Here is a 20,931-nt window from a genome sequence, read left to right as displayed (position 1 = left end):
AAATATAATGAGAAATTGGGCATCAGCAAACAGGTGAGCAAGTGAGTGATTCTGGCCAAAAGGTTCTAGCTCCAATCATAAAATAGGTAGAAAGTCAATTAAAAAAATAATAACTTTTAAGGGCTTCTTAAAAGGCCTTTAGTGATAAAATAATGTGCAGGAATGAATAAAATTGACAACAGAGTTCTGCATTGCCACTCAGAACAAGGGTTCACAGATCACACATTCGAATTAATGAACTTACAACCAATGAGTTAGCCACTCCTATGGAGAGGATGGACATATAAAGGCATACAAATTAAATGGTTAGATAGCTGACAACCTTCGCTAGAAATCATTGGCAAAGATGTTATTTAATAACAAATAGGTCTGAATTTTAAGAGCAGGAAAGAGTTCCGGTTCTGTGAGGTTTAAATGTTAATACTGTTGAGACGACGTACAATGCAAATTCAGGAAGGAATTTAATAACACAAAGTAGACCAAGCTTTTAATCTCTTTAAACAGCTCTGACTATGTAATATTAGATTTTTATAAAAGTCTCCAGCCCTCAACGGAAAGGCAAATTTCTTGACAGCAACTGCAATAGGTGGAGCCTGAGATAAAATGGTAACACTGAACAAATCACATATGCAATCTATGATTTATGGGAAAGCAGATAATGTGACAGCAGACATCTGCTGTAGAAACATAGAAACATAGAAAATAGGTGCAGGAGTAGGCCATTCAGCCCTTCGAGCCTGCACCGCCATTCAATAAGATCATGGCTGATCATTCCCTCAGTAACCCTTTCCTGCTTTCTCTCCATATCCCTTGATCCCCTTAGCCATAAGGGCTATATCTAACTCCCTTTTGAATATATCCAATGAACTGGCATCAACAACTCTCTGTGGCAGGGAATTCCACAGGTTAACAACTCTCTGAGTGAAGAAGTTTCTCCTCATCTCAGTCCTAAATGGCCTACCTCTTATCCTAAGACTATGTCGCCTGGTTCTGGACTTCCCCAACATCGGGAATATTCTTCCCACATCTAACCTGTCCAGTCCCGTCAGAATCTTATACATTTCTATGAGATCCCCTCTCATCCTTCTAAACTCCAGTGAATAAAGACCCAGTTGATCCAGTCTCTCCTCATATGACAGTCCAGCCATGCCTGGAATCAGTCTGGTGAACCTTCGCTGCACTCCCTCAATAGCAAGAACGTCCTTCCTCAGATTAGGAGACCAAAACTGAACACAATATTCCAGGTGAGGCCTCACCAAGGCCCTGTACAACTGCAGTAAGACCTTCCTGCTCCTATACTCAAATCCTCTAGCTATGAAGGCCAACATACCATTTGCCTTCTTCACCGCCTGCTGTACCTGCATGCCCACTTTCAGTGACTGATGAACCATGACACCCAGGTCTCATTGCACCTCACCTTTTCCTAATCTGCCACCATTCAGATAATATTCTGCCTTCGTGTTTTTGCCCCCAAAATGGACAACATCACATTTATCCACATTATACTGCATCTGCCATGCATTTGCCCACACACCTAACCTGTCCAAGTCACCCTGCAGCCTCTCAGCGTCCTCCTCACAGCTCACACCCAGTTTAGTGTCATCCGCAAACTTGGAGATATTACACTCAATTCCTTCATCTAAATCGTTACTATATATTGTAAAGAGCTGGGGTCCCAGCACTGAGCCCTGCGGCATTCCACTAGTCACTGCCTGCCATTCTGAAAAGGACCCGTTTATCCCGACTCTCTGCTTCCTGTCTGCCAACCAGTTCTCTATCCACGTCAGTACATTACCCCCAATACCATGCACTTTGATTTTGCACACCAATCTCCTGTCGGGACCTTGTCAAAAGCCTTTTGAAAGTCCAAATACACCACATCCACTGGCTCTCCCTTGTCTACTCTGCTAGTTACATCCTCAAAAAATTCTAGAAGATTCATCAAGCATGATTTCCCTTTCATAAATCCATGATGACTTGGTCCGATCCTGTCATTGCTTTCCACATGCGCTGCTATTTCATCCTTAATAATGGATTCCAACATTTTCCCCACTACTGGTGTCAGGCTAACCGGTCTATAATTACCCACTTTCTCTCTCCCTCCTTTTTTAAAAAGTGGTGTTACATTAGCTACCCTCCAGTCCATAGGAACTGATCCAAAGTCGATAGACTGTTGGAAAATGATCACCAATGCATCCACGATATCTAGGGCCACGTCCTTCAGTACTCTGGGATGCAGACTATCAGGCCCCGGGGATTTATCGGCCTTCAATCCCATCAATTTCCCAAACAAAATTTCTTGCCTAATAAGGATATCCTTCAGTTCCTCCTTCTCACTAGACCCACTGTCCCCTAGTACATTCGGAAGGTTATTTGCATCTTCCTTCGTGAAGACAGAACCGAAGTATTTGTTCAATTGGTCTGCCATTTCTTTGTTCCCCATTATAAATTCACCTGAATCCGACTGCAAGGGACCTACGTTTGTCTTCACTAATCTTTTTCTCTTCACATATTTATAGAAGCTTTTGCAGTCAGTTTTTATGTTCCCTGCAAGCTTCCTCTCCTAATCTATTTTCCTCCTCTTAATTAAACCCTTAGTCTTTCTCTGTCGAATCCAAATTTCTCCCAGTCCTCAGGTTTGTTGCTTTTTCGAACCAATTTATATGCCTCTTCCTTGGCTTTAACACTATCTTTCATTTTCCTTGTTAGCCATGGTTGAGCCACCTTCCCCGTTTTATTTTTATTCCAGGCAGGGATGTACAATTGCTGCAGATCATCCATGTGATCTTTAAATGTTTGCCATTGCTTATCCACTGTCAACCCTTTAAGTATCTTTTGCCAGTCTATTCTAGCCAATTCACGCCTCATACCATCGAAGTTACCTTTCCTTAAATTCAGGACCCTAGGTTCTGAATTAACTGTGTCACTCTCCATTTTAATAAAGAATTCTACCATATTATGGTCACTCTTCCCCAAGGGGCCTCGCACAACAAGATTGCTAATTAGTCCCTTCTCATTAAACATCACCCAGGCTAGGATGGCCTGCTCTCTAGTTGGTTCCTCGACAAATTGGTCTAGAAAACCATCCCAAATACACTCCAGGAAATCCTCTTCCACCGCATTGCTACCAGTTTGGTTTGCTCAATCAATATGTACATTAAAGTTGCCCATGATAACTGCTGTACGTTTATTGCACACATCTCTTATTTCTTGTTTGCTGCTGTCCGCAACCTCACTACTACTATTTGGTGGTCTGTACACAACTCCCACTAGCGTTTTCTGCCCTTTGGAATTCCGCAGCTCCACGCATACCGATTCCACATCATCCAGGCTAATGTCCCTCCCTACTATTGCATTAATTTCCTCTTTAACCAGCAACGCCACCCCACCTCCTTTTCCTCTCTGCCTATCCTTCCTAAATGTTGAATACGCCTGGATGTTGAGTTCCCAGCCTTGGTCACCCTGGAGCCATGTCTCCGTGATGCCAAATACATCATAGTAACATAGAAACATAGAAAATATGCGCAGGAGCAGGCCATTCAGCCCTTCTAGCCTGCACCGCCATTCAATGAGTTCATGGCTGAACATGAAACTTCAGTACCCCCTTCCTGCTTTCTCGCCATACCCCTTGATCCCCCGAGTAGTAAGGACTTCATCGAACTCCCTTTTGAATATATTTAGTGAATTGGCCTCAACTACTTTCTGTGGTAGAGAATTCCACAGGTTCACCACTCTCTGGGTGAAGAAGTTTCTCCTCATCTCGGTCCTAAATGGCTTACCCCTTATCCTTAGACTGTGACCCCTGGTTCTGGACTTCCCCAACATTGGGAACATTTTTCCTGCATCCAACCTGTCCAAACCCGTCAGAATTTTAAACGTTTCTATGAGGTCCCCTCTCACTCTTCTGAACTCCAGTGAATACAAGCCCAGTTGATCCAGTCTTTCTTGATAGGTCAGTCCCACCATCCCGGGAATCAGTCTGGTGAATCTTCGTTGCACTCCCTCAATAGCAAGAATGTCCTTCCTCAAGTTAGGAGACCGAAACTGTACACAATACTCCAGGTGTGGCCTCACCAAGGCCCTATACAACTGTAGCAACACCTCCCTGCCCCTGTACTCAAATCTCCTCGCTATGAAGGCCAACATGCCATTTGCTTGCTTAACCGCCTGCTGTACCTGCATGCCAACCTTCAATGACTGATGTACCATGACACCCAGGTCTCGTTGCACCTTCCCCCTTCCTAATCTGTCACCATTCAGATAATAGTCTGTCTCTCTGTTTTTATCACCAAAGTGGATAACCTCACATTTATCCACATTATACTTCATCTGCCACGCATTTGCCCACTCACCTAACCTATCCAAGTCACTCTGCAGCCTCATAGCATCCTCCTCGCAGCTCACACTGCCACCCAACTTAGTGTCATCCGCAAATTTGGAGATACTACATTTAATCCCATCGTCTAAATCATTAATGTACAATGTAAACAGCTGGGGCCCTAGCACAGAACCTTGTGGTACCCCACTTGTCACTGCCTGCCATTCTGAAAAGTACCCATTTACTCCTACTCTTTGCTTCCTGTCTGCCAACCAGTTCTCAATCCACGTCAGCACACTACCCCCAATCCCATGTGCTTTAACTTTGCACATTAATCTCCTGTGTGGGACCTTGTCGAAAGCCTTCTGAAAGTCCAAATATATCACATCAACTGGTTCCCCTTTGTCCACTTTACTGGAAACATCCTCAAAAAATTCCAGAAGATTTGTCAAGCATGATCTCCCTTTCACAAATCCATGCTGACTTGGACCTATCATGTCACCATTTTCCAAATGCGCTGCTATGACATCCTTAATAATTGATTCCATCATTTTGCCCACTACTGAGGTCAGGCTGACCGGTCTATAATTCCCTGCTTTCTCTCTCCCTCCTTTTTTAAAAAGTGGGGTTACATTGGCTACCCTCCACTCGATAGGAATTGATCCAGAGTCAATGGAATGTTGGAAAATGACTGTCAATGCATCCGCTATTTCCAAGGCCACCTCCTTAAGTACTCTGGGATGCAGTCCATCAGGCCCTGGGGATTTATCGGCCTTCAATCCCATCAATTTCCCCAACACAATTTCCCGACTAATAAAGATTTCCCTCAGTTCCTCCTCCTTACTAGACCCTCTGACCCCTTTTATATCCGGAAGGTTGTTTGTGTCCTCCTTAGTGAATACTGAACCAAAGTACTTGTTCAATTGGTCTGCCATTTCTTTGTTCCCCGTTATGACTTCCCCTGATTCTGACTGCAGGGGACCTACGTTTGTCTTTACTAACCTTTTTCTCTTTACATACCTATAGAAACTTTTGCAATCCGCCTTAATGTTCCCTGCAAGCTTCTTCTCGTACTCCATTTTCCCTGCCCTAATCAAACCCTTTGTCCTCCTCTGCTGAGTTCTAAATTTCTCCCAGTCCCCAGGTTCGCTGCTATTTCTGGCCAATTTGTATGCCACTTCCTTGGCTTTAATACTATCCCTGATTTCCCTAGATATCCACGGTTGAGCCACCTTCCCTTTTTTATTTTTACGCCAGACAGGAATGTACAATTGTTGTAATTCATCCATGCGGTCTCTAAATGTCTGCCATTGCCCATCCACAGTCAACCCCTTAAGTATCATTCGCCAATCTATCTTCGCCAATTCACGCCTCATACCTTCAAAGTTACCCTTCTTTAAGTTCTAGACCATGGTCTCTGAATTAACTGTTTCATTCTCCATCCTAATGCAGAATTCCACCATATTATGGTCACTCTTCCCCAAGGGGCTTCGCACAATGAGATTGTTAATTAATCCTCTCTCATTACACAACACCCAGTCTAAGATGGCCTCCCCCCTAGTTGGTTCCTCGACATATTGGTCTAGAAAACCATCCCTTATGCACTCCAGGAAATCCTCCTCCACCGTATTGCTTCCAGTTTGGCTAGCCCAATCTATGTGCATATTAAAGTCACCCATTATAACTGCTGCACCTTTATTGCATGCACTCCTAATTTCCTGTTTGATGCCCTCCCCAACATCACTACTACTGTTTGGAGGTCTGTACACAACTCCCACTATCGTTTTTTGCCCTTTAGTGTTCTGCAGCTCTACCCATATAGATTCCACATCATCCAAGCTAATGTCTTTCCTAACTATTGCATTAATCTCCTCTTTAACCAGCAATGCTACCCCACCTCCTTTTCCTTTTATTCTATCCTTCCTGAATGTTGAACACCCCTGGATGTTGAGTTCCCAGCCCTGATCATCCTGGAGCCATGTCTCCGTAATCCCAATCATATCATATTTGTTCACATCTATTTGCACACTTAATTCATCCACCTTATTGCGGATACTCCTTGCATTAAGACACAAAGCCTTCAGGCTTGCTTTTTTAACACCCTTTGTCCTTTTAGAATTTTGCTGTACAGTGGCCCTTTTTGTTCTTTGCCTTGGGTTTCTCTGCCCTCCACTTTTCCTCATCTCCTTTCTGTCTTTTGCTTTTGCCTCATTTTTGTCTCCCTCTGTCTGCCTGCATAGGTTCCCATCCCCCTGCAATATTAGTTTAACTCCTCCCCAACAGCACTAGCAAACACTCCCCCTAGGACATTGGTTCCGGTCCTGGCCAGGTGCAGATCGTCCGGTTTGTACTGGTCCCACCTCCCCCAGAACCGGTTCCAATGCCCCAGGAATTTGAATCCCTCCCTGCTGCACCACTGCTCAAGCCACGTATTCATCTGTGCTATCCTGTGATTCCTACTCTGACTAGCATGTGGCACTGGTAGCAATCCCGAGATTACTACTTTTGAGGTCCTACTTTTTAATTTAGCTCCTAGCTCCTTAAATTCTTTTCGTAGGACCTCATCCCTTTTTTTACCTATGTCGTTGGTACCAATGTGCACCACGACAACTGGCTGTTCTCCCTCCCATTTCAGAATGTCCTGCACCCGCTCCGAGACATCCTTGACCCTTGCACCAGGGAGGCAACATACCATCCTGGAGTCTCGGTTGCGGCCGCAGAAACGCCTATCTATTCCCCTCACCATCGAATCCCCTATCACTATCGCGCTCCCAATCTTTTTCCTGCCCTTCTGTGCAGCAGAGCCAGCCACAGTGCCATGAATTTGGCTGCTGCTGCCCTCCCCTGACGAGTCATCCCCCCCAACAGTACTCAAAGCAGTGTATCTGTTTTGCAGGGGGATGACCACGGGGGACCCCTGCACTATCTTTCTTGCACTACTCTTCCTGCTGGTCTTCCATTCCCTATCTGGCTGTGGACCCTTCTCCTGCGGTAAGACCAACTCACTACATGTGATACTCACGTCATTCTCAGCATCGTGGATGCTCCAGAGTGAATCCACCCTCAGCTCCAATTCCGCAACGCGGACCATCAAGAGCTCGAGGCGGATACACTTCCCACACACGTAGTCGTCAGGGACACTGGAAGCGTCCCTGACTTCCCACATTGTACAGGAGGAGCATAACACGTGTCTGAGCTGTCCTGCCATGACTTAACCCTTAGATAAACTTAATTTGGCAACAACAAGGCTAAATGTTACTTACTGATAGAGAAAAGAAAAAAGAAAAGCTACTTACCAATCACCAGCCAATCACTTACCCCCTTGGCTGTGACATCACCTTTCAATTTCTTTCTACTTCTTTTTTACCTTCTCACCCAGCTGCAGCTGCACAAGCACGTGTTTATAGGCCTCCTGACGCTGCTCTCGCCTCTCGCTGACTGCTGCCGCCTCAGGAACTCCCACTGGGTGTTTATAGGCCTCCTGACGCTGCTCTCACCTCTCACTGACTGCTGCCGCCTCAGGAACTCCCACTGGGTGTTTATAGGCCTCCTGATGCTGCTCTCGCCTCTCACTGACTGCTGCCGCCTCAGGAACTCCCACTGGGTGTTTATAGGCCTCCTGACGCTGCTCTCGCCTCTCGCTGACTGCTGCCGCCTCAGGAACTCCCACTGGGTGTTTATAGGCCTCTCGACGCTGCTCTCGCCTCTCGCTGACTGCTGCCGCCTCAGGAACTCCTGCTGGGCCTTTATCGGCCTCTCGACGCTGCTCTCGCCTCTCGCTGACTGCCGCCAGCACAACTGCCCTATTTTCACTATTGAGTTGACTTTTCTGCTCTTTTATTACCTTAATTTTGAAAGGAAGTTTTTTTTTCAAATAGTTTAAAACTTTAGGGGCTGAATTTTCAGTTCTGGTCATTTCGGGACAGTAATGGCGGTAAAGTTTGCGGCAGGAAATAGTTTGCTCCTGCAGGCACAAAATTTGCCATCTGGGCCCTGAGTGTGGAGCAGAGCACTGAGGGAGGCATTGCACACCTCTTTTAGGGCACAAGGCCAGCTGAGCAACTGAAAATCCGTTGCTAAAGAGCCGGCCTTGGAGCACCCCAAGAGAAGTTTCCTTGGAGAAAAAAAACACTCCGCCAAACACACAAAAAACATTCCCAATACCTTGCCCGCCCCGCATTAGGATAAATCACAAAAATAAAAATAAACAAAAAAGTCAAGCCTACTTCATTCATTACTTACTTCACTCGCTGCCGCCGGGATAGTTCTGACCACCTGGTTTTCCAGCTGGTCCCACTACGGCGCTAGAGGGTCAGCATCAATCAAAAATCGATGCGCTGTCAAAACCGGTGGCGTTCCAAACCATCTCGACGCTCCCACGCAGTGCTGCTCTGTGCCCCCGCAAATCCGGCAACTAATTTCCCGGCGGGGCGCAGAGAGCTGGCCGCCCACCTGGAAAACACCCCCGTCACCATTACCGCCCCTCTGGGGTGCGAACAGAGGCGGTAACATTGGGAAAATTCAGCCCATAGTGTTAACAGTTAAATTGAAACAATTTCAGATCAGCCATGATCTTATTGAATGGCGGAGCAGGCTTGAGGGACCAAATGGCCTATTCCAGCTCCTATTTCTTATGTTCTTATGAAACAAGATTGCACTTTTATTCTTATCGTGGCCTGAATTATTCATATTTTCATCCATTTGTTCATGGTTTCATTCAAGATGATTGTACATATTTGCAGCTCAATGGTTTTATTGCTTATCTTTTGTTGAATTTAAAAATAAACAAAGCCTGTACTTATGATGAAGGAGTGACGTTCTTTAGCACATAACCAAGCCATGGCCTAGAAATTACTGTTTGCAATATTAGCATATGAATGTTCAATACATCTGTTTGACATTCCTTCTTTTACTATTTTAACAGAGGCACCAACTTGTTTAAAATGAATGGGTAAATGCTCTGTTAAAATAGCAGACAAGGTAATGACAGGATTTGAACATGTTAAATATCCATCCATTAATACTGCAAAGAGTAATTTATGAGCTCATAGCCCTAAAGAACATAAGTCGGAACCCTAATGAACATAAATTAAGGATGAAAAAGTACAATTAGGCTTGTTAAAGTTCTAACATCTAGCACCCTAAGGCCCCGATCTTGACTGGGGCGGGACTTCCGAGCGGAGCAGAGGAGTTGTGGTCAGGAAATCCGGGAGCACACCTGTTCCTCCTGGCCCACAAGCAGTGCTATAAAGGCACTTACCTTTTTCACACAGCAGTGCTTGGCTCCCTTTAGCTGACTCATTTCCCAAGGTCCGGGAAACCCAGCTGGCCACGGTTAAATCTGGAAGACAGATAAAATGTGAGGCACGCAGCCACATTATAATATTTAAATGACCAACCCGCCTCCTGGGAGCGGGTTGGTTGCCTGCCCCCATCCTGCTTCTGTTAAAACCGGAAGTGGGCGGGTTCAAGGCGGGTTTGAGATTTTTTAAATTTTCACATCTCATCCAACCCAAACCCACCGGTTTTTGGGTGTTAAAATTTCCTCAAAGTCTCCCAATGTAGGATCCAACTGCAGAGATGAGAAACTATAGCCAAGAGCCACTTGGACTATTGCCACTGGACTAGAGAAGGCTGAAAGGAGGTTTAATCAAGGTATTATGAAAGGTTTTGAGAGGGCGAATGGGAAAAGATTGCTTTCTGTATTTGGAAAGTCAGTAATGAGGTGTTATTCGTTTAAATTGTCACTGAATCAGGAGAGAGGTTAGGAGATTTATTTTGTCTAACAGAGTTGTGAAACACTTTGCCACAAGCAGTATTGGGGTAGAGGTGATTTCATCTTTTAATGGAAAAGTGAATAAACATTAGAGCAGATTTAAATACAGGGCTGTTGGGAGAATGAAGGGTATTGAGATTTGTTCTGAATTGCTCGAGCAAAGAGCCAACACAGACACAACTGAGCGAAGGGCCTCCTTCTATGATATAAACTTCTATGCATTTTGAATGGCCTTAAATGTCTTGTTCTCTACTACCTTACATAGTAGATTATTGCAAACATTTCTAACTTTTTGACATTTATAAATGTTTGAAATAATGTCCTTGAACTTCCCCTAACATTCTGCTGCTGTGTTGCTGTAACTGTCAGAAATGTGCCATAAATGGGTTTCCGGTAAATTTCTCACGAAGTTACGGCAGCATGGCAGCAGGAAGTCCAAGGTCATTCAGGATCAATATCTATTTTAAATTCACATTTCATTCATTTAAATAAACATCCTACTAACCTGGCTTAATTTGAACTATTAGTCTGGGTTTATTTTATTTATGCTATTTAATATTTTATATGCTTTAGAAAGGTTCCCTTAAATTTCTTTCTAAACTGTATAACTTGAACTTCTCCAATCATTCCTCATGCTTTATCCTCTTTACACTTGGGATTATTCTTGTTGCTCTGCTCTGCACACTGTCCAATGCACGTCACTCTGGCCTACATATTAAATTGACTCTGACCTAGGAAAATGGGATGGGAGCAAGGTGTCGGAAAGTGTGAGGTCATCCACCTTGGGAAAAAAAACAGTAAAAGGGAATATTATTTGAATGGGGAGAAATTATAACATGCTGAGGTGCAGAGGGACCTGGGGGTCCTTGTGCATGAAACTCTTTTTGGCATGAATCCAAAAAAGCTAGTTTGCAGGTGCAGCAGGTAATCAGGAAGGCGAATGGAATGTTGGCCTTCATTGCGAGAGGGATGGAGTACAAAAGCAGGGAGGTACTGCTGCAACTGTATAGGGTATTGGTGAGGCCGCACCTGGAGTACTGCATGCAGTTTTGGTCACCTTACTTAAGGAAGGATATACTGGCTTTGGAGGGGGTACAGAGACGATTCACTAGGCTGATTCCGGAGATGAGGCGGTTACCTTATGACGATAGATTGAGTAGACTGGGTCTTTACTCGTTGGAGTTCAGAAGGATGAGGGGTGATCTTATAGAAACATTTAAAATCATGAAAGGGATAGACAGGATAGAAGCAGAGAGGTTGTTTCCACTGGTAGGGGAGACTAGAACTAGGGGGCACAGCCTCAAAATACGGGGGAGGCAAATTAAAACCGAGTTGAGAAAGAATTTCTTCTCCCAGAGTGTTGTGAATCTGTGGAATTCTCTGCCCAAGGAAGCAGTTGAGGCTAGCTCATTGAATGTATTCAAATCACAGATAGATAGATTTTTAACCAATAAGGAAATTAAGGGTTATGGGGAGCAGGCGGGTAAGTGGAGCTGAGTCCACGGCCAGATCAGCCATGATCTTGTTGAATGGCGGAGCAGGCTCGAGGGGCTAGATGGCCTACTCCTGTTCCTAATTCTTATGTTCTTATGTTCTTAAGGTGGGAACATACAGATGGGTGAACGTCCCATTTCCCGCAGCAATCCCGATCGTAACAGAGAGGTGTGCCCCACCCCTTAGACTCCATTATCTTGACTTTATATCTCAACCACCTCTTTGTAAACATAAAGGGCCCGAAATTGGTGGACATACCGTCGCATACTGCCGAAAATTGCGAAATTGATCGAAAAATACCTACGTACTGCCCACATACTGCCAGGCAGAAAATTTATCAGCGACATACCACCGGGTGGTATGCATACCATCTGCCCCTGCACACCGCCGATATACTGCCCAAAATTGCCTTATTGATGACTTACCACCAACATACCACCGACCCTGCAGACCGCCCTGGAAAAAATGGTTTTAAGTCAATCTTCAGTCAGCAGTATGCATCTTCACCTGTGAAAATATTTTTATCTTTCACCCCCCAGTCTCTCCCACCCCCCGGTCTCTTCCCCGCCCCCCCCCCACACAGTGATCTGTTCCCCCCTACAACGATCTCCCCCCCCCCCACCCCCCAAGAAGCAATCTGCCCCCAAGAAGCGACCCCCCCACCTGTACAGTGCTCACAGGCCGGCAGTTTCTGTCGATCTGGTCGATGTCTCTCACGGGGCGGAGCTTTGCAGCAGCATGCGTGTGCGCACAACTCAGACCCGAAGATTCCCGAGTGAAAAGGACTCACCGCTTGCTGCGCTAGCTTCGCATACCGCCGAGAAAAAACTGATGAAAATCGCGCACATGATGCCCAGCGGTACCCGGCGGTATGAAACAACATACCACTGGCACACTGCCGAGAAATGGGCGGACGACAAATTTCATCCACAAAATAAATAAGAATAATTCAATTCAATTTATTCCAAAGGCACTTGAGGTTATGAAATGCGGTATATTTTTTATACTTGGCAGGAGAGATCTACCACCACTTTATCTTTCTGGGACTGGTCCATTCCCCTGACTATCTAGTAGAACACACAGATTCTGATTCATATTTATTTTTCACTGTATTGCAACATACAATGTTAAGCCCGTTTGATTTATGCACAATATTGTATCCAACTACACTCAATCTGCCTTGTTACATGTCCTGTAAAATGTACAACAAAAGCACTGCTCATGGCTCAGTTGCTAAGTGCACAGCCCAATGTGGGACTGAACAATTCCCACAATCGATCTATGGACTGTGCTAGGTTTGACGATCCCAGCCACAGCTGTGATGGGTGTACAACAATTGGCCAAGCGTCCCTGAACTAGGGAGGAAAAAAAATAATCAAGGTTGTTGTTGTCTTTTCATACCCTTTCCTTGGAGAATAATGTGAAGTTGTGGAAGAATTTTCAGGCTGATAATTGAACACTCCTACATTACCATAATCATCTTTAGACTTGTCAATTGGATGGTTAGCCCTATGTAGCAGGATGGTTTTCTGGGCTCCCGCAACCCAACCAACTGGTAAATCCACACCCACCAGGCACAAGTATCTCACTGGATTTAGAACTGGTAGCTCTGTCTCCATTCACACAAGACTGGGCAGACCGGTGTTTGATCCCTTCATCTCCTGACTCAAAGACGATAATGCTATCACTAAGCCAAAGGCTCACTCCATTTACCCAGGTAATCGGACCTGATCACTGACCATTGACCCCTGCTGAGATGTGGATGTTGCATAGGATAGGATTGGATTGTGCTATGGTTTCCCAATAGTGACTAGACTTCTCTTGCCCACTATTTAGGCTCAGATCTGAAGAATGATCAATTGGGCAAGGTACCAGGGGATAGCCAGAACCTGTGGAACTTTACATCAACATTAGTCACTGCCATCAGGAGAAGGCATGAGGAAAACTGATCTTAAACAAAAAGAGAGACAGAAGACTACTTTTACAGCTATCAGATGACAGAAATTTGGCATAATAAATATTGTAAATGTTAGTCAGTACTAGAGAGTTGTCAATATGTACATAAATATTTCTCTACTGTATTAATTTTGAATTCGCGATATTTTTAACAGTTTGATAAAAACACTTAGGAGCAAATACTATAATTAAATCAGCCACTGCAGATCATCTTTCTCCATCCCTCCGACTATTAAGAATCATACTGTTACAAAGAATTAAGATTTGCTTTAATATCATCCTTTCGGTTGCCCCTTTTGTGCAAAAGTTGTGTAAACTGCAGACATCGATGACAGGAATAATTTTTTTGTTTATCTTTGCGAAAGAAGTACAAATGCTATCATCAGCAAGACTGGTTTGGAGGAGATACTCTCCAAGTGGTAGATAGTTGACATGGTGAGATCGCTAAACCATGCTTGGCATACAGACTAATTGTACTATTAGGCACAGCATGATGGAGAAGCAACAAGTGACACCACAGAATTCTAGGATACAGGTCCTCATCCCCATTCCGTCAACGTTCTAAAGTCAACCATGTGACTGTACAGAGGCCAGGCAGCTTTCCAGGGCTGAAGGAAAAGTGGTCAGGAGAACAGTCATGCCAGGCCTCTCTCATGCCTTTCAATGGCTGGTTTGCATTTAGATTGGGAGCAGGTTATTTGTCTACCCTCTTTGGCCATAGGGTGCCTGTGGCCAAGGGAGACCAGATAAAAGGTAAATTGGCAGAAGTCAGACTGCATCTCTGCTGTTATTCAGTCAGCTGTCCCACACTGTCAGTCTCACTAGCTGCTCTGTTATTAGCCAAGGAGCTGCCTGGTGAGGCCAAGTGTACAAAGTTGTAGTTCTGTTCCAGGAAAGAAAAAACAAACAAGGTCTAATTACATATTACAGGGAAAGTATTTAACAAACTGAATTTTTAGACTTATGTAGATGGAGGAATAACTGACATTAAAAATAAATCTCGGTACTAATTCAGCTCTCCTTTAAATAAAAGTAAACAAAAAATCTACTGCAAATGTAAGTTTCTAAAACCATTTTGGAACAGTGCCAATGGCAAAGCTACTATTTTAAAAACATCATTGTTAAATGAAGATTATTTTAATAGGGAGGGGAAGATTCTAAACAGGGCTAGAAATATGAGGGAATTTGAACTCCCGGGAGACCCGCCCAGAAACTGTAGTGAGAGGTCAGGTCCATATTAATGGCCAGGCCACATTAACATCTCACCAGCCAGCAGATTCTGACACTGTGTTTGGAGTGCAATGTTGGATCCCATAATAAACAACAGTACTAACTGTCTTATAAGGACCTTTTTCCCACTACTCCTGCTTTCAGTGGAGAAATGCTGATCATACAAAGCAACCACCTGAGATCATTCCTTATGTATTTAAAATACTTTTTGGAAATGACTCCAGGGGTCACTAACAGGGCGCAAAACACTTTTTGCCCGGGGTGGGGGGGGGGCTGATTGGCAGGGTGCTACCGGCTCCCGAGACATTGCCCAGTAGTTAGCTGAGGCGTTTCCATGGCAGCGGCTTGCCCCGCGGGTAGTGCCCCGAGGCGCTGTGCAACCGGAGATGACGGATGATGTCATCGCAGTGGGTGGCGACCCCTTAGCGCCACGTGATGGGTATTGCTCCGCGAAGCTAGCGCAAGCAGGTGCCAGTGCCAGCCTCGCGGGTTGTGAACTGGCTGACATCTGCTCACATGGCAGTAGTTAAAGGGGAGGTTGCGAGCGCTCCACGCCGCTATTTTGCCGACTCACCGGTCGGCTCCAATGCTTGTCCCCGAGCATGATACGGCCACCATCATGCAGCTGACATGTTTCAACGTCCTTTCCTTACATTAAAGGGGAGGGACGCAGCACATTCCGTATGTCCTCTGATGGACTCCACTGGGCCAGCAGGACAGCGTAGTATTGGGGCTGCAACCTGGCACTCAAACGGAGTGCCGGGATGCACAATGGCGGTCCGGACCACGCAACAGAGGAGCAATACAGGCCGGTTGGTGAGTCGGCCAAACGTTCAAAATGGCGGCGCGCAGCACTCCCCACCTCCCCTTTGACTTCCACCCTGCAAGCGGATGTTGGCCCGGTTCGCAACCCGCGAGTCTGCCGTTGAGACCGCTCGTGGCAGCCTCACGAGGCGCTGGGCAATTTCCGCCGTGGGGCAGAAAGGGGTCAACACATGCTGCTAAGGGATCGCCGTGCATGCCGATGATGTCATCAGTGGTTGCGCGGCGGCCCAGGGTGATACCAGCAGGGAGCAACGCTAACATGTCAGCGTATCCGCTAACTCCCGCGCAACTTTGCTCACGTGTCAGCATCTGTCCCCCAGGGGAAAACGTTTCATGTCCCGTTAGCACTAACAGGAGGCACAAAACAGGGCAATTTCAGCCCCTAGATCTTTCTCCACATAATAAGATAATTAAGTTATCAATGGAATTTTCGATTCTAGGTGTCCCTGCTCAATAACCAGATCATTTAAACAACCAAATGTCTATAAAATTTAAATAGTTTTACTACTGGTAGCCTGAGGAGTGAACACATCGCACAATACACAATAACATGGCTTGTACAAATGGCAATGTACACAACACCAGAAGTAAAGGCAAGTTTTACTAATTATGTGTTTTCAGCCCATTTACTACGTTTTCTGGCTCAATTCTAATACAAGATTCCAGCATATTGGTCTCTTAAAAGAACTATTGTCAATCTACCAGTGAGGAGGAGAGACAATACAACCATGGCAACAGCTTCACAAGGTTAATGCATTGAAACTTCAGCTGAAAATTGAACTTCTCACCACCCTCAATTTTTAAAAGTTGTTTTGCAAGCAGTGATTCATATCTTCCAACTGCAAAATTCTATTTTTGATGTTGGAGGACAGAAGCGGGGTAAAATTGGTCTTGGACACAAGCACTAAATGGGTGATAGTGAATCAGCAGCCCATTGTACACCCGCCAGCTTTTCTTTTACATTTACATCAAAAGAAAAGAAAACCGTGCGGTGTGTAAAATGGGTTACCAACTCACAATTGCCCATTTTGCACGACCGCCCAAGACCCAAGGAGCAATTCTTCTACCGCAGTCTGAGCTTCCAATGCAGCACCCAGATGTTGGATGGTTACTGCTTGAGCTGCACTGGAAGCTCTGACATCTATCATCAGAGGCTGCACCACGGTTGGGCCCATAAGTGTGCGAACGGAGTTGGCCATAACGTCCATGCTGCAAAGGATGGGCTCCGAGCTCTGCGCAAAGCCCTGGGCCAAGTTGATGATGGACTCCTCCATGCTTCTTGACATTGCAAGTAGGCTTTCTGCCAGGGTTCCCAATGCACCAAGCATTTCATTGTGCACACCCAGCAGCCTTCTTCTGTAGCCTGCTCCATCAAAGTCCTCATTTGAGTCCTCTGCAATGGAACCCATGTGCGAGCTCGCCCTCCGGGGAGCTGGCATCTGCTCTAGCTTTGCCCCCTGCCCTGGCTGCAGACCACTTGCACCTGGTGTCTCACTACATGCAGATCCCACCTCTAATCTATCCTCTAACATAAGCACGGTGTCAGTATTTGAGCTGGTGGATGCGAGTGTGAAATCAAGTGTCTTCATCATCCCTCATTTCTTGGTGTCCATCCACTGCCTGGCCAACTCATGGGTATATTAAAGGAAAGAGGCACATGGATAAGGTTGTATTGAGGGGTGGGGGGAAGTAAGAGATGCATGCTTACACCATCTGCAGCTTGTAAATCAGAAACGAGTGTGGAATGAGGGGGCAGTGAGATGTGAGAAGGAGGATTATGTATGAGGTTCGATGGTTTCAGCCCTGTCCCTGGCCACGGTCTCAGCAATGGCCATCCTGATAATGGCCAGCATTGTCTCCTCTATTGGGGGGGGGGGGAAGAGGGGGCGGTAGGGTATGCAGGTACGCCTGTCCCCCTCCAGTCAGCTCCTTCTGCCTCCGGTTGTGTGCCATCTTGTCCTGCATGAAAGAGGGAAGTACGTAGTGAGTGCTGTGCAATCTGTTTCGGTGATGTGGTTGTCATGGTTGAATAGCTGGCAGTGTGTGCAAGCTGTGAGATATTAGTGTGAATCTTCCAGCAGCACTAAATGTGTGGAGCATATGAATGTTTAATATGAGGCCTGATTGATAGAGATTGTTGGTAGGTGAGTAATGGGGGATTTATGATTTGAGCAATAGCTGAGGCTACTGGTGCAGTTGGTAGGATATGGCATTTGAAGATGCATTCACTAACCTTGACCACTCGTGTGAGATTATTAAACTTCTTGCAGCACTACATCGAGGTCCTCAGAGTTTGACTCTTCGCATTGACCTCCAAGGCTATCTGCTCCTATTGCCTTCTGACCGTGTGTCTGGAGAGCTTCCTGGCCCCCTGCAGATTTAAGACATCTCTCCTCCTTTCCACCTCCTCCACCAAGATCTCCAGAGCTGCATCCAAAAACCTTGGAGCCTGCTCTCTCCCTAGTTGCGCCATTCCTCAGTCTTACCCAGGTTAGAATATCTTCAACCATGACTCTCAGCACCTGCTCCAGCCACAATGCACCAATGAAGTGGAGACTATCTTTAAGCAGCGAAGGCTAGCTTAACTGGTGCTAGCCTCTCATGATATTGGCCCCCTGCTGATTCGTCCAGCCAATGAATCAGTTGGCGAATTGCCTACATCGCAATCAACAGGCATGGGTTAAGTGCACATCATGATCCCTGCGCCCGTTTTCGGGGGTTATCCAATTTAGGCCCCGTACACTCACAGAGCTCATATCAGAGATTATTAGAGTTAAATGGTAATGGTACATTAGATTTAGTTGCAGGCACATCACAAATGTCACTTTAACAAGTAATTCTTCAGTATAATAAATCCAAATCACACACACACAGATGGGATGGCTGTTGATAGACAACTATTTTCGTTGTATCAGTACCAAGTGCCCCCCTGATTAAATTGGGCGGGGGGCACCCTCCAAAAACTTTTCAAGTGCCCCCTTGTTTTTTTTTTGAGGGCACTAGAAACACAAATTAGCTGTTGATAGACAAAGGTCTGACCTACTTATTCAACTGAGAACAACAATTATACAATTGTATTAGCAAGCTGAACTAAATTAACAGCTTGTCCATAATTGGTCATTTGTTACTTTGGAAACCTCATGATGTACGTCGTAACCAAAATCAAAATTCACTTTGTGTGCAGCACCATTTTTATTTCACAGATAAAACGATGTTTCCTATTCATCGTTTTAAAGGGAGTTTTAGAAAGCATATTAATAATAATTATAACATATTTATCTATTAGAAATTCATCTTCTTAAGACTGTACGCACTTCTTGTTGTCACACTTGCTTCCTATGTCACAATTTTATAGAATCATGGGCTAGACTTTCCATTGGGTTCGCCCCACTACTGCCCAGTTACCGTCCATTTAACCGCTGAGATTTAGTCTAACGCCCATATTTCAATAAAAATAGAAACTAACACCCAAGTATCGCCCATTTATCGCCAGCATTAGTTTTGACATAAAGTTAGCGCCAAGAATGAGATAAACCGCCTGCCCATATTTTTTTTTAAATTATGACGCCAGCAATCAAGCACCGCCCAGAAGACTGTTTATAATATAAACTAATGCCCAGAAACCACCCAGAATATCGCCGAGCGTTACTTTTGGCATCTCGCCCATATATTGCCCAAAAGATCGCTCGCCCAAAATATCGCTCAAAAAAAGCTGCACTCACCTGACCTTAACCCAGCGGTGTGGACGCCATTTTGTAATTCGGAGGACTTTTCATAAAAGGCTGCTTCAAGTTCACGGGAGCTTTGAAGTAATTTGTGAGTGTTTTTAAGGTGGTTTTAAAATCTCGACAACCATCTATCATATTGTGGAGAATTTGCATTTTTAATTAGTTTTTAGAGGACAATTTAATAATTCTGAGTACATATAAATAGGGCCATTAGTAATAGTAATGGGGCCTGTCATTTCACAACCAGTATTGATGACTACTCACATGCTGCAGACTAGAGATGGAAGAAGGTATATTGAAGAGCATTATGTGTCCAATCAAAGAGGTGACAGACTGCTGAGGAGGAGGAGACCTTACAACCGATGCACTTACAGGGATAGTGGTCATACCTGAACTTGTCTGAAAACACGTGCCTTAGGAGGCTGCGCTTCTGAAAGGAGGTCAACCAGTGAGATATGCCAGCTCATTAAGGGAGATCTGCAGCCTAACAGCACCATCAGGAACGCACTACCCGTTGAGGTCAAGTTATTGCAGCATTTTCCTTCTATGCATCGGGCTCCATTCAGGCCTCAGCTGGTGACATTTGCGGTATCTTTCAGCATTCCACACATTGCTGCATTCGACCTGTGGCTGAAGCCCTTCATGCACGCAGGATGGACTTTATAAGCTTCCCTATGACCAGGGAGGCACAGACTGAGAGAGCGTTGGTGTTTCTCAAGAATAGCAAACTTCCTTAAGGTGCAGGGAGCAATAGACTGTACACACATCGCTATGCGAGCATCTTTTCAGGATGCAGAGGTGTTTCAGAACCGAAAGGGATTCCACTCCCTCAATGTTCAACTCGTTGTCGACCACAAGCAAATAATCATGGCAGTAAATGCTAATTTTCGGGAGAGCATCCATGATGCGCACATCTTGCGTGAGAGCACTATCTCTGACCTGTTTAAGAGTCAGCCACAAGGTCACGATTACATGCTGGGGGATAAAGGATATGGCCTCACCAGCTGCCTCATGACCCCCCCACATAAGACCCAGATGGAAGCCTAGAAGCGCTACAATGAAAGCCAGATAGCCACATGCAATATCGTTGAAAAGACAATTGGGGTGCTTAAGCAGCGCTTCAGATGCCTGGACCACTCAGGAGGCAAATTACAATACCACCCTGAGCAGGTCACTGAGTTCATTGTGATCATCATCGGCAGTCCCTCGGAATCGAGGAAAATTTGCTTCCACTCTTAGCATGAACTCATTGTGATGTGCTTCATGTTGCATAACCTAGCTATCAGGAAGGGACAAGAAATGCCAGATGGGGCTGCTGGTCCACCGCAGGAGAGAGGAGAGGTGGAAGAGTAGGACGAGGATGTGGACAAGGACTTCGCAGAGGACAATCAGGCAGGCGTTAAAACCATGCCCCCACCCCACCCTAGACCGCAGGGAAAGACTCATGCTGGTTTCGCAGCTGCAAGACTGTTGCCTCAGCAGCTCAGAAATGAACGCTTTGCTTGAACTAACGTTGGTGGTAGTTACACAGCTGCAGGGCTGTTATGTCCGCAGCTCATAAATGAACATTTTACGTTATGTTGGTGACAGTTACAGTTACACTT

The sequence above is a fragment of the Pristiophorus japonicus genome, chromosome 1 (genome assembly GCF_044704955.1).
Source record: "Pristiophorus japonicus isolate sPriJap1 chromosome 1, sPriJap1.hap1, whole genome shotgun sequence".
Classification (NCBI taxonomy): Eukaryota; Metazoa; Chordata; class Chondrichthyes; family Pristiophoridae; genus Pristiophorus; species Pristiophorus japonicus.
This window is presented reverse-complemented; position numbering follows the sequence as displayed.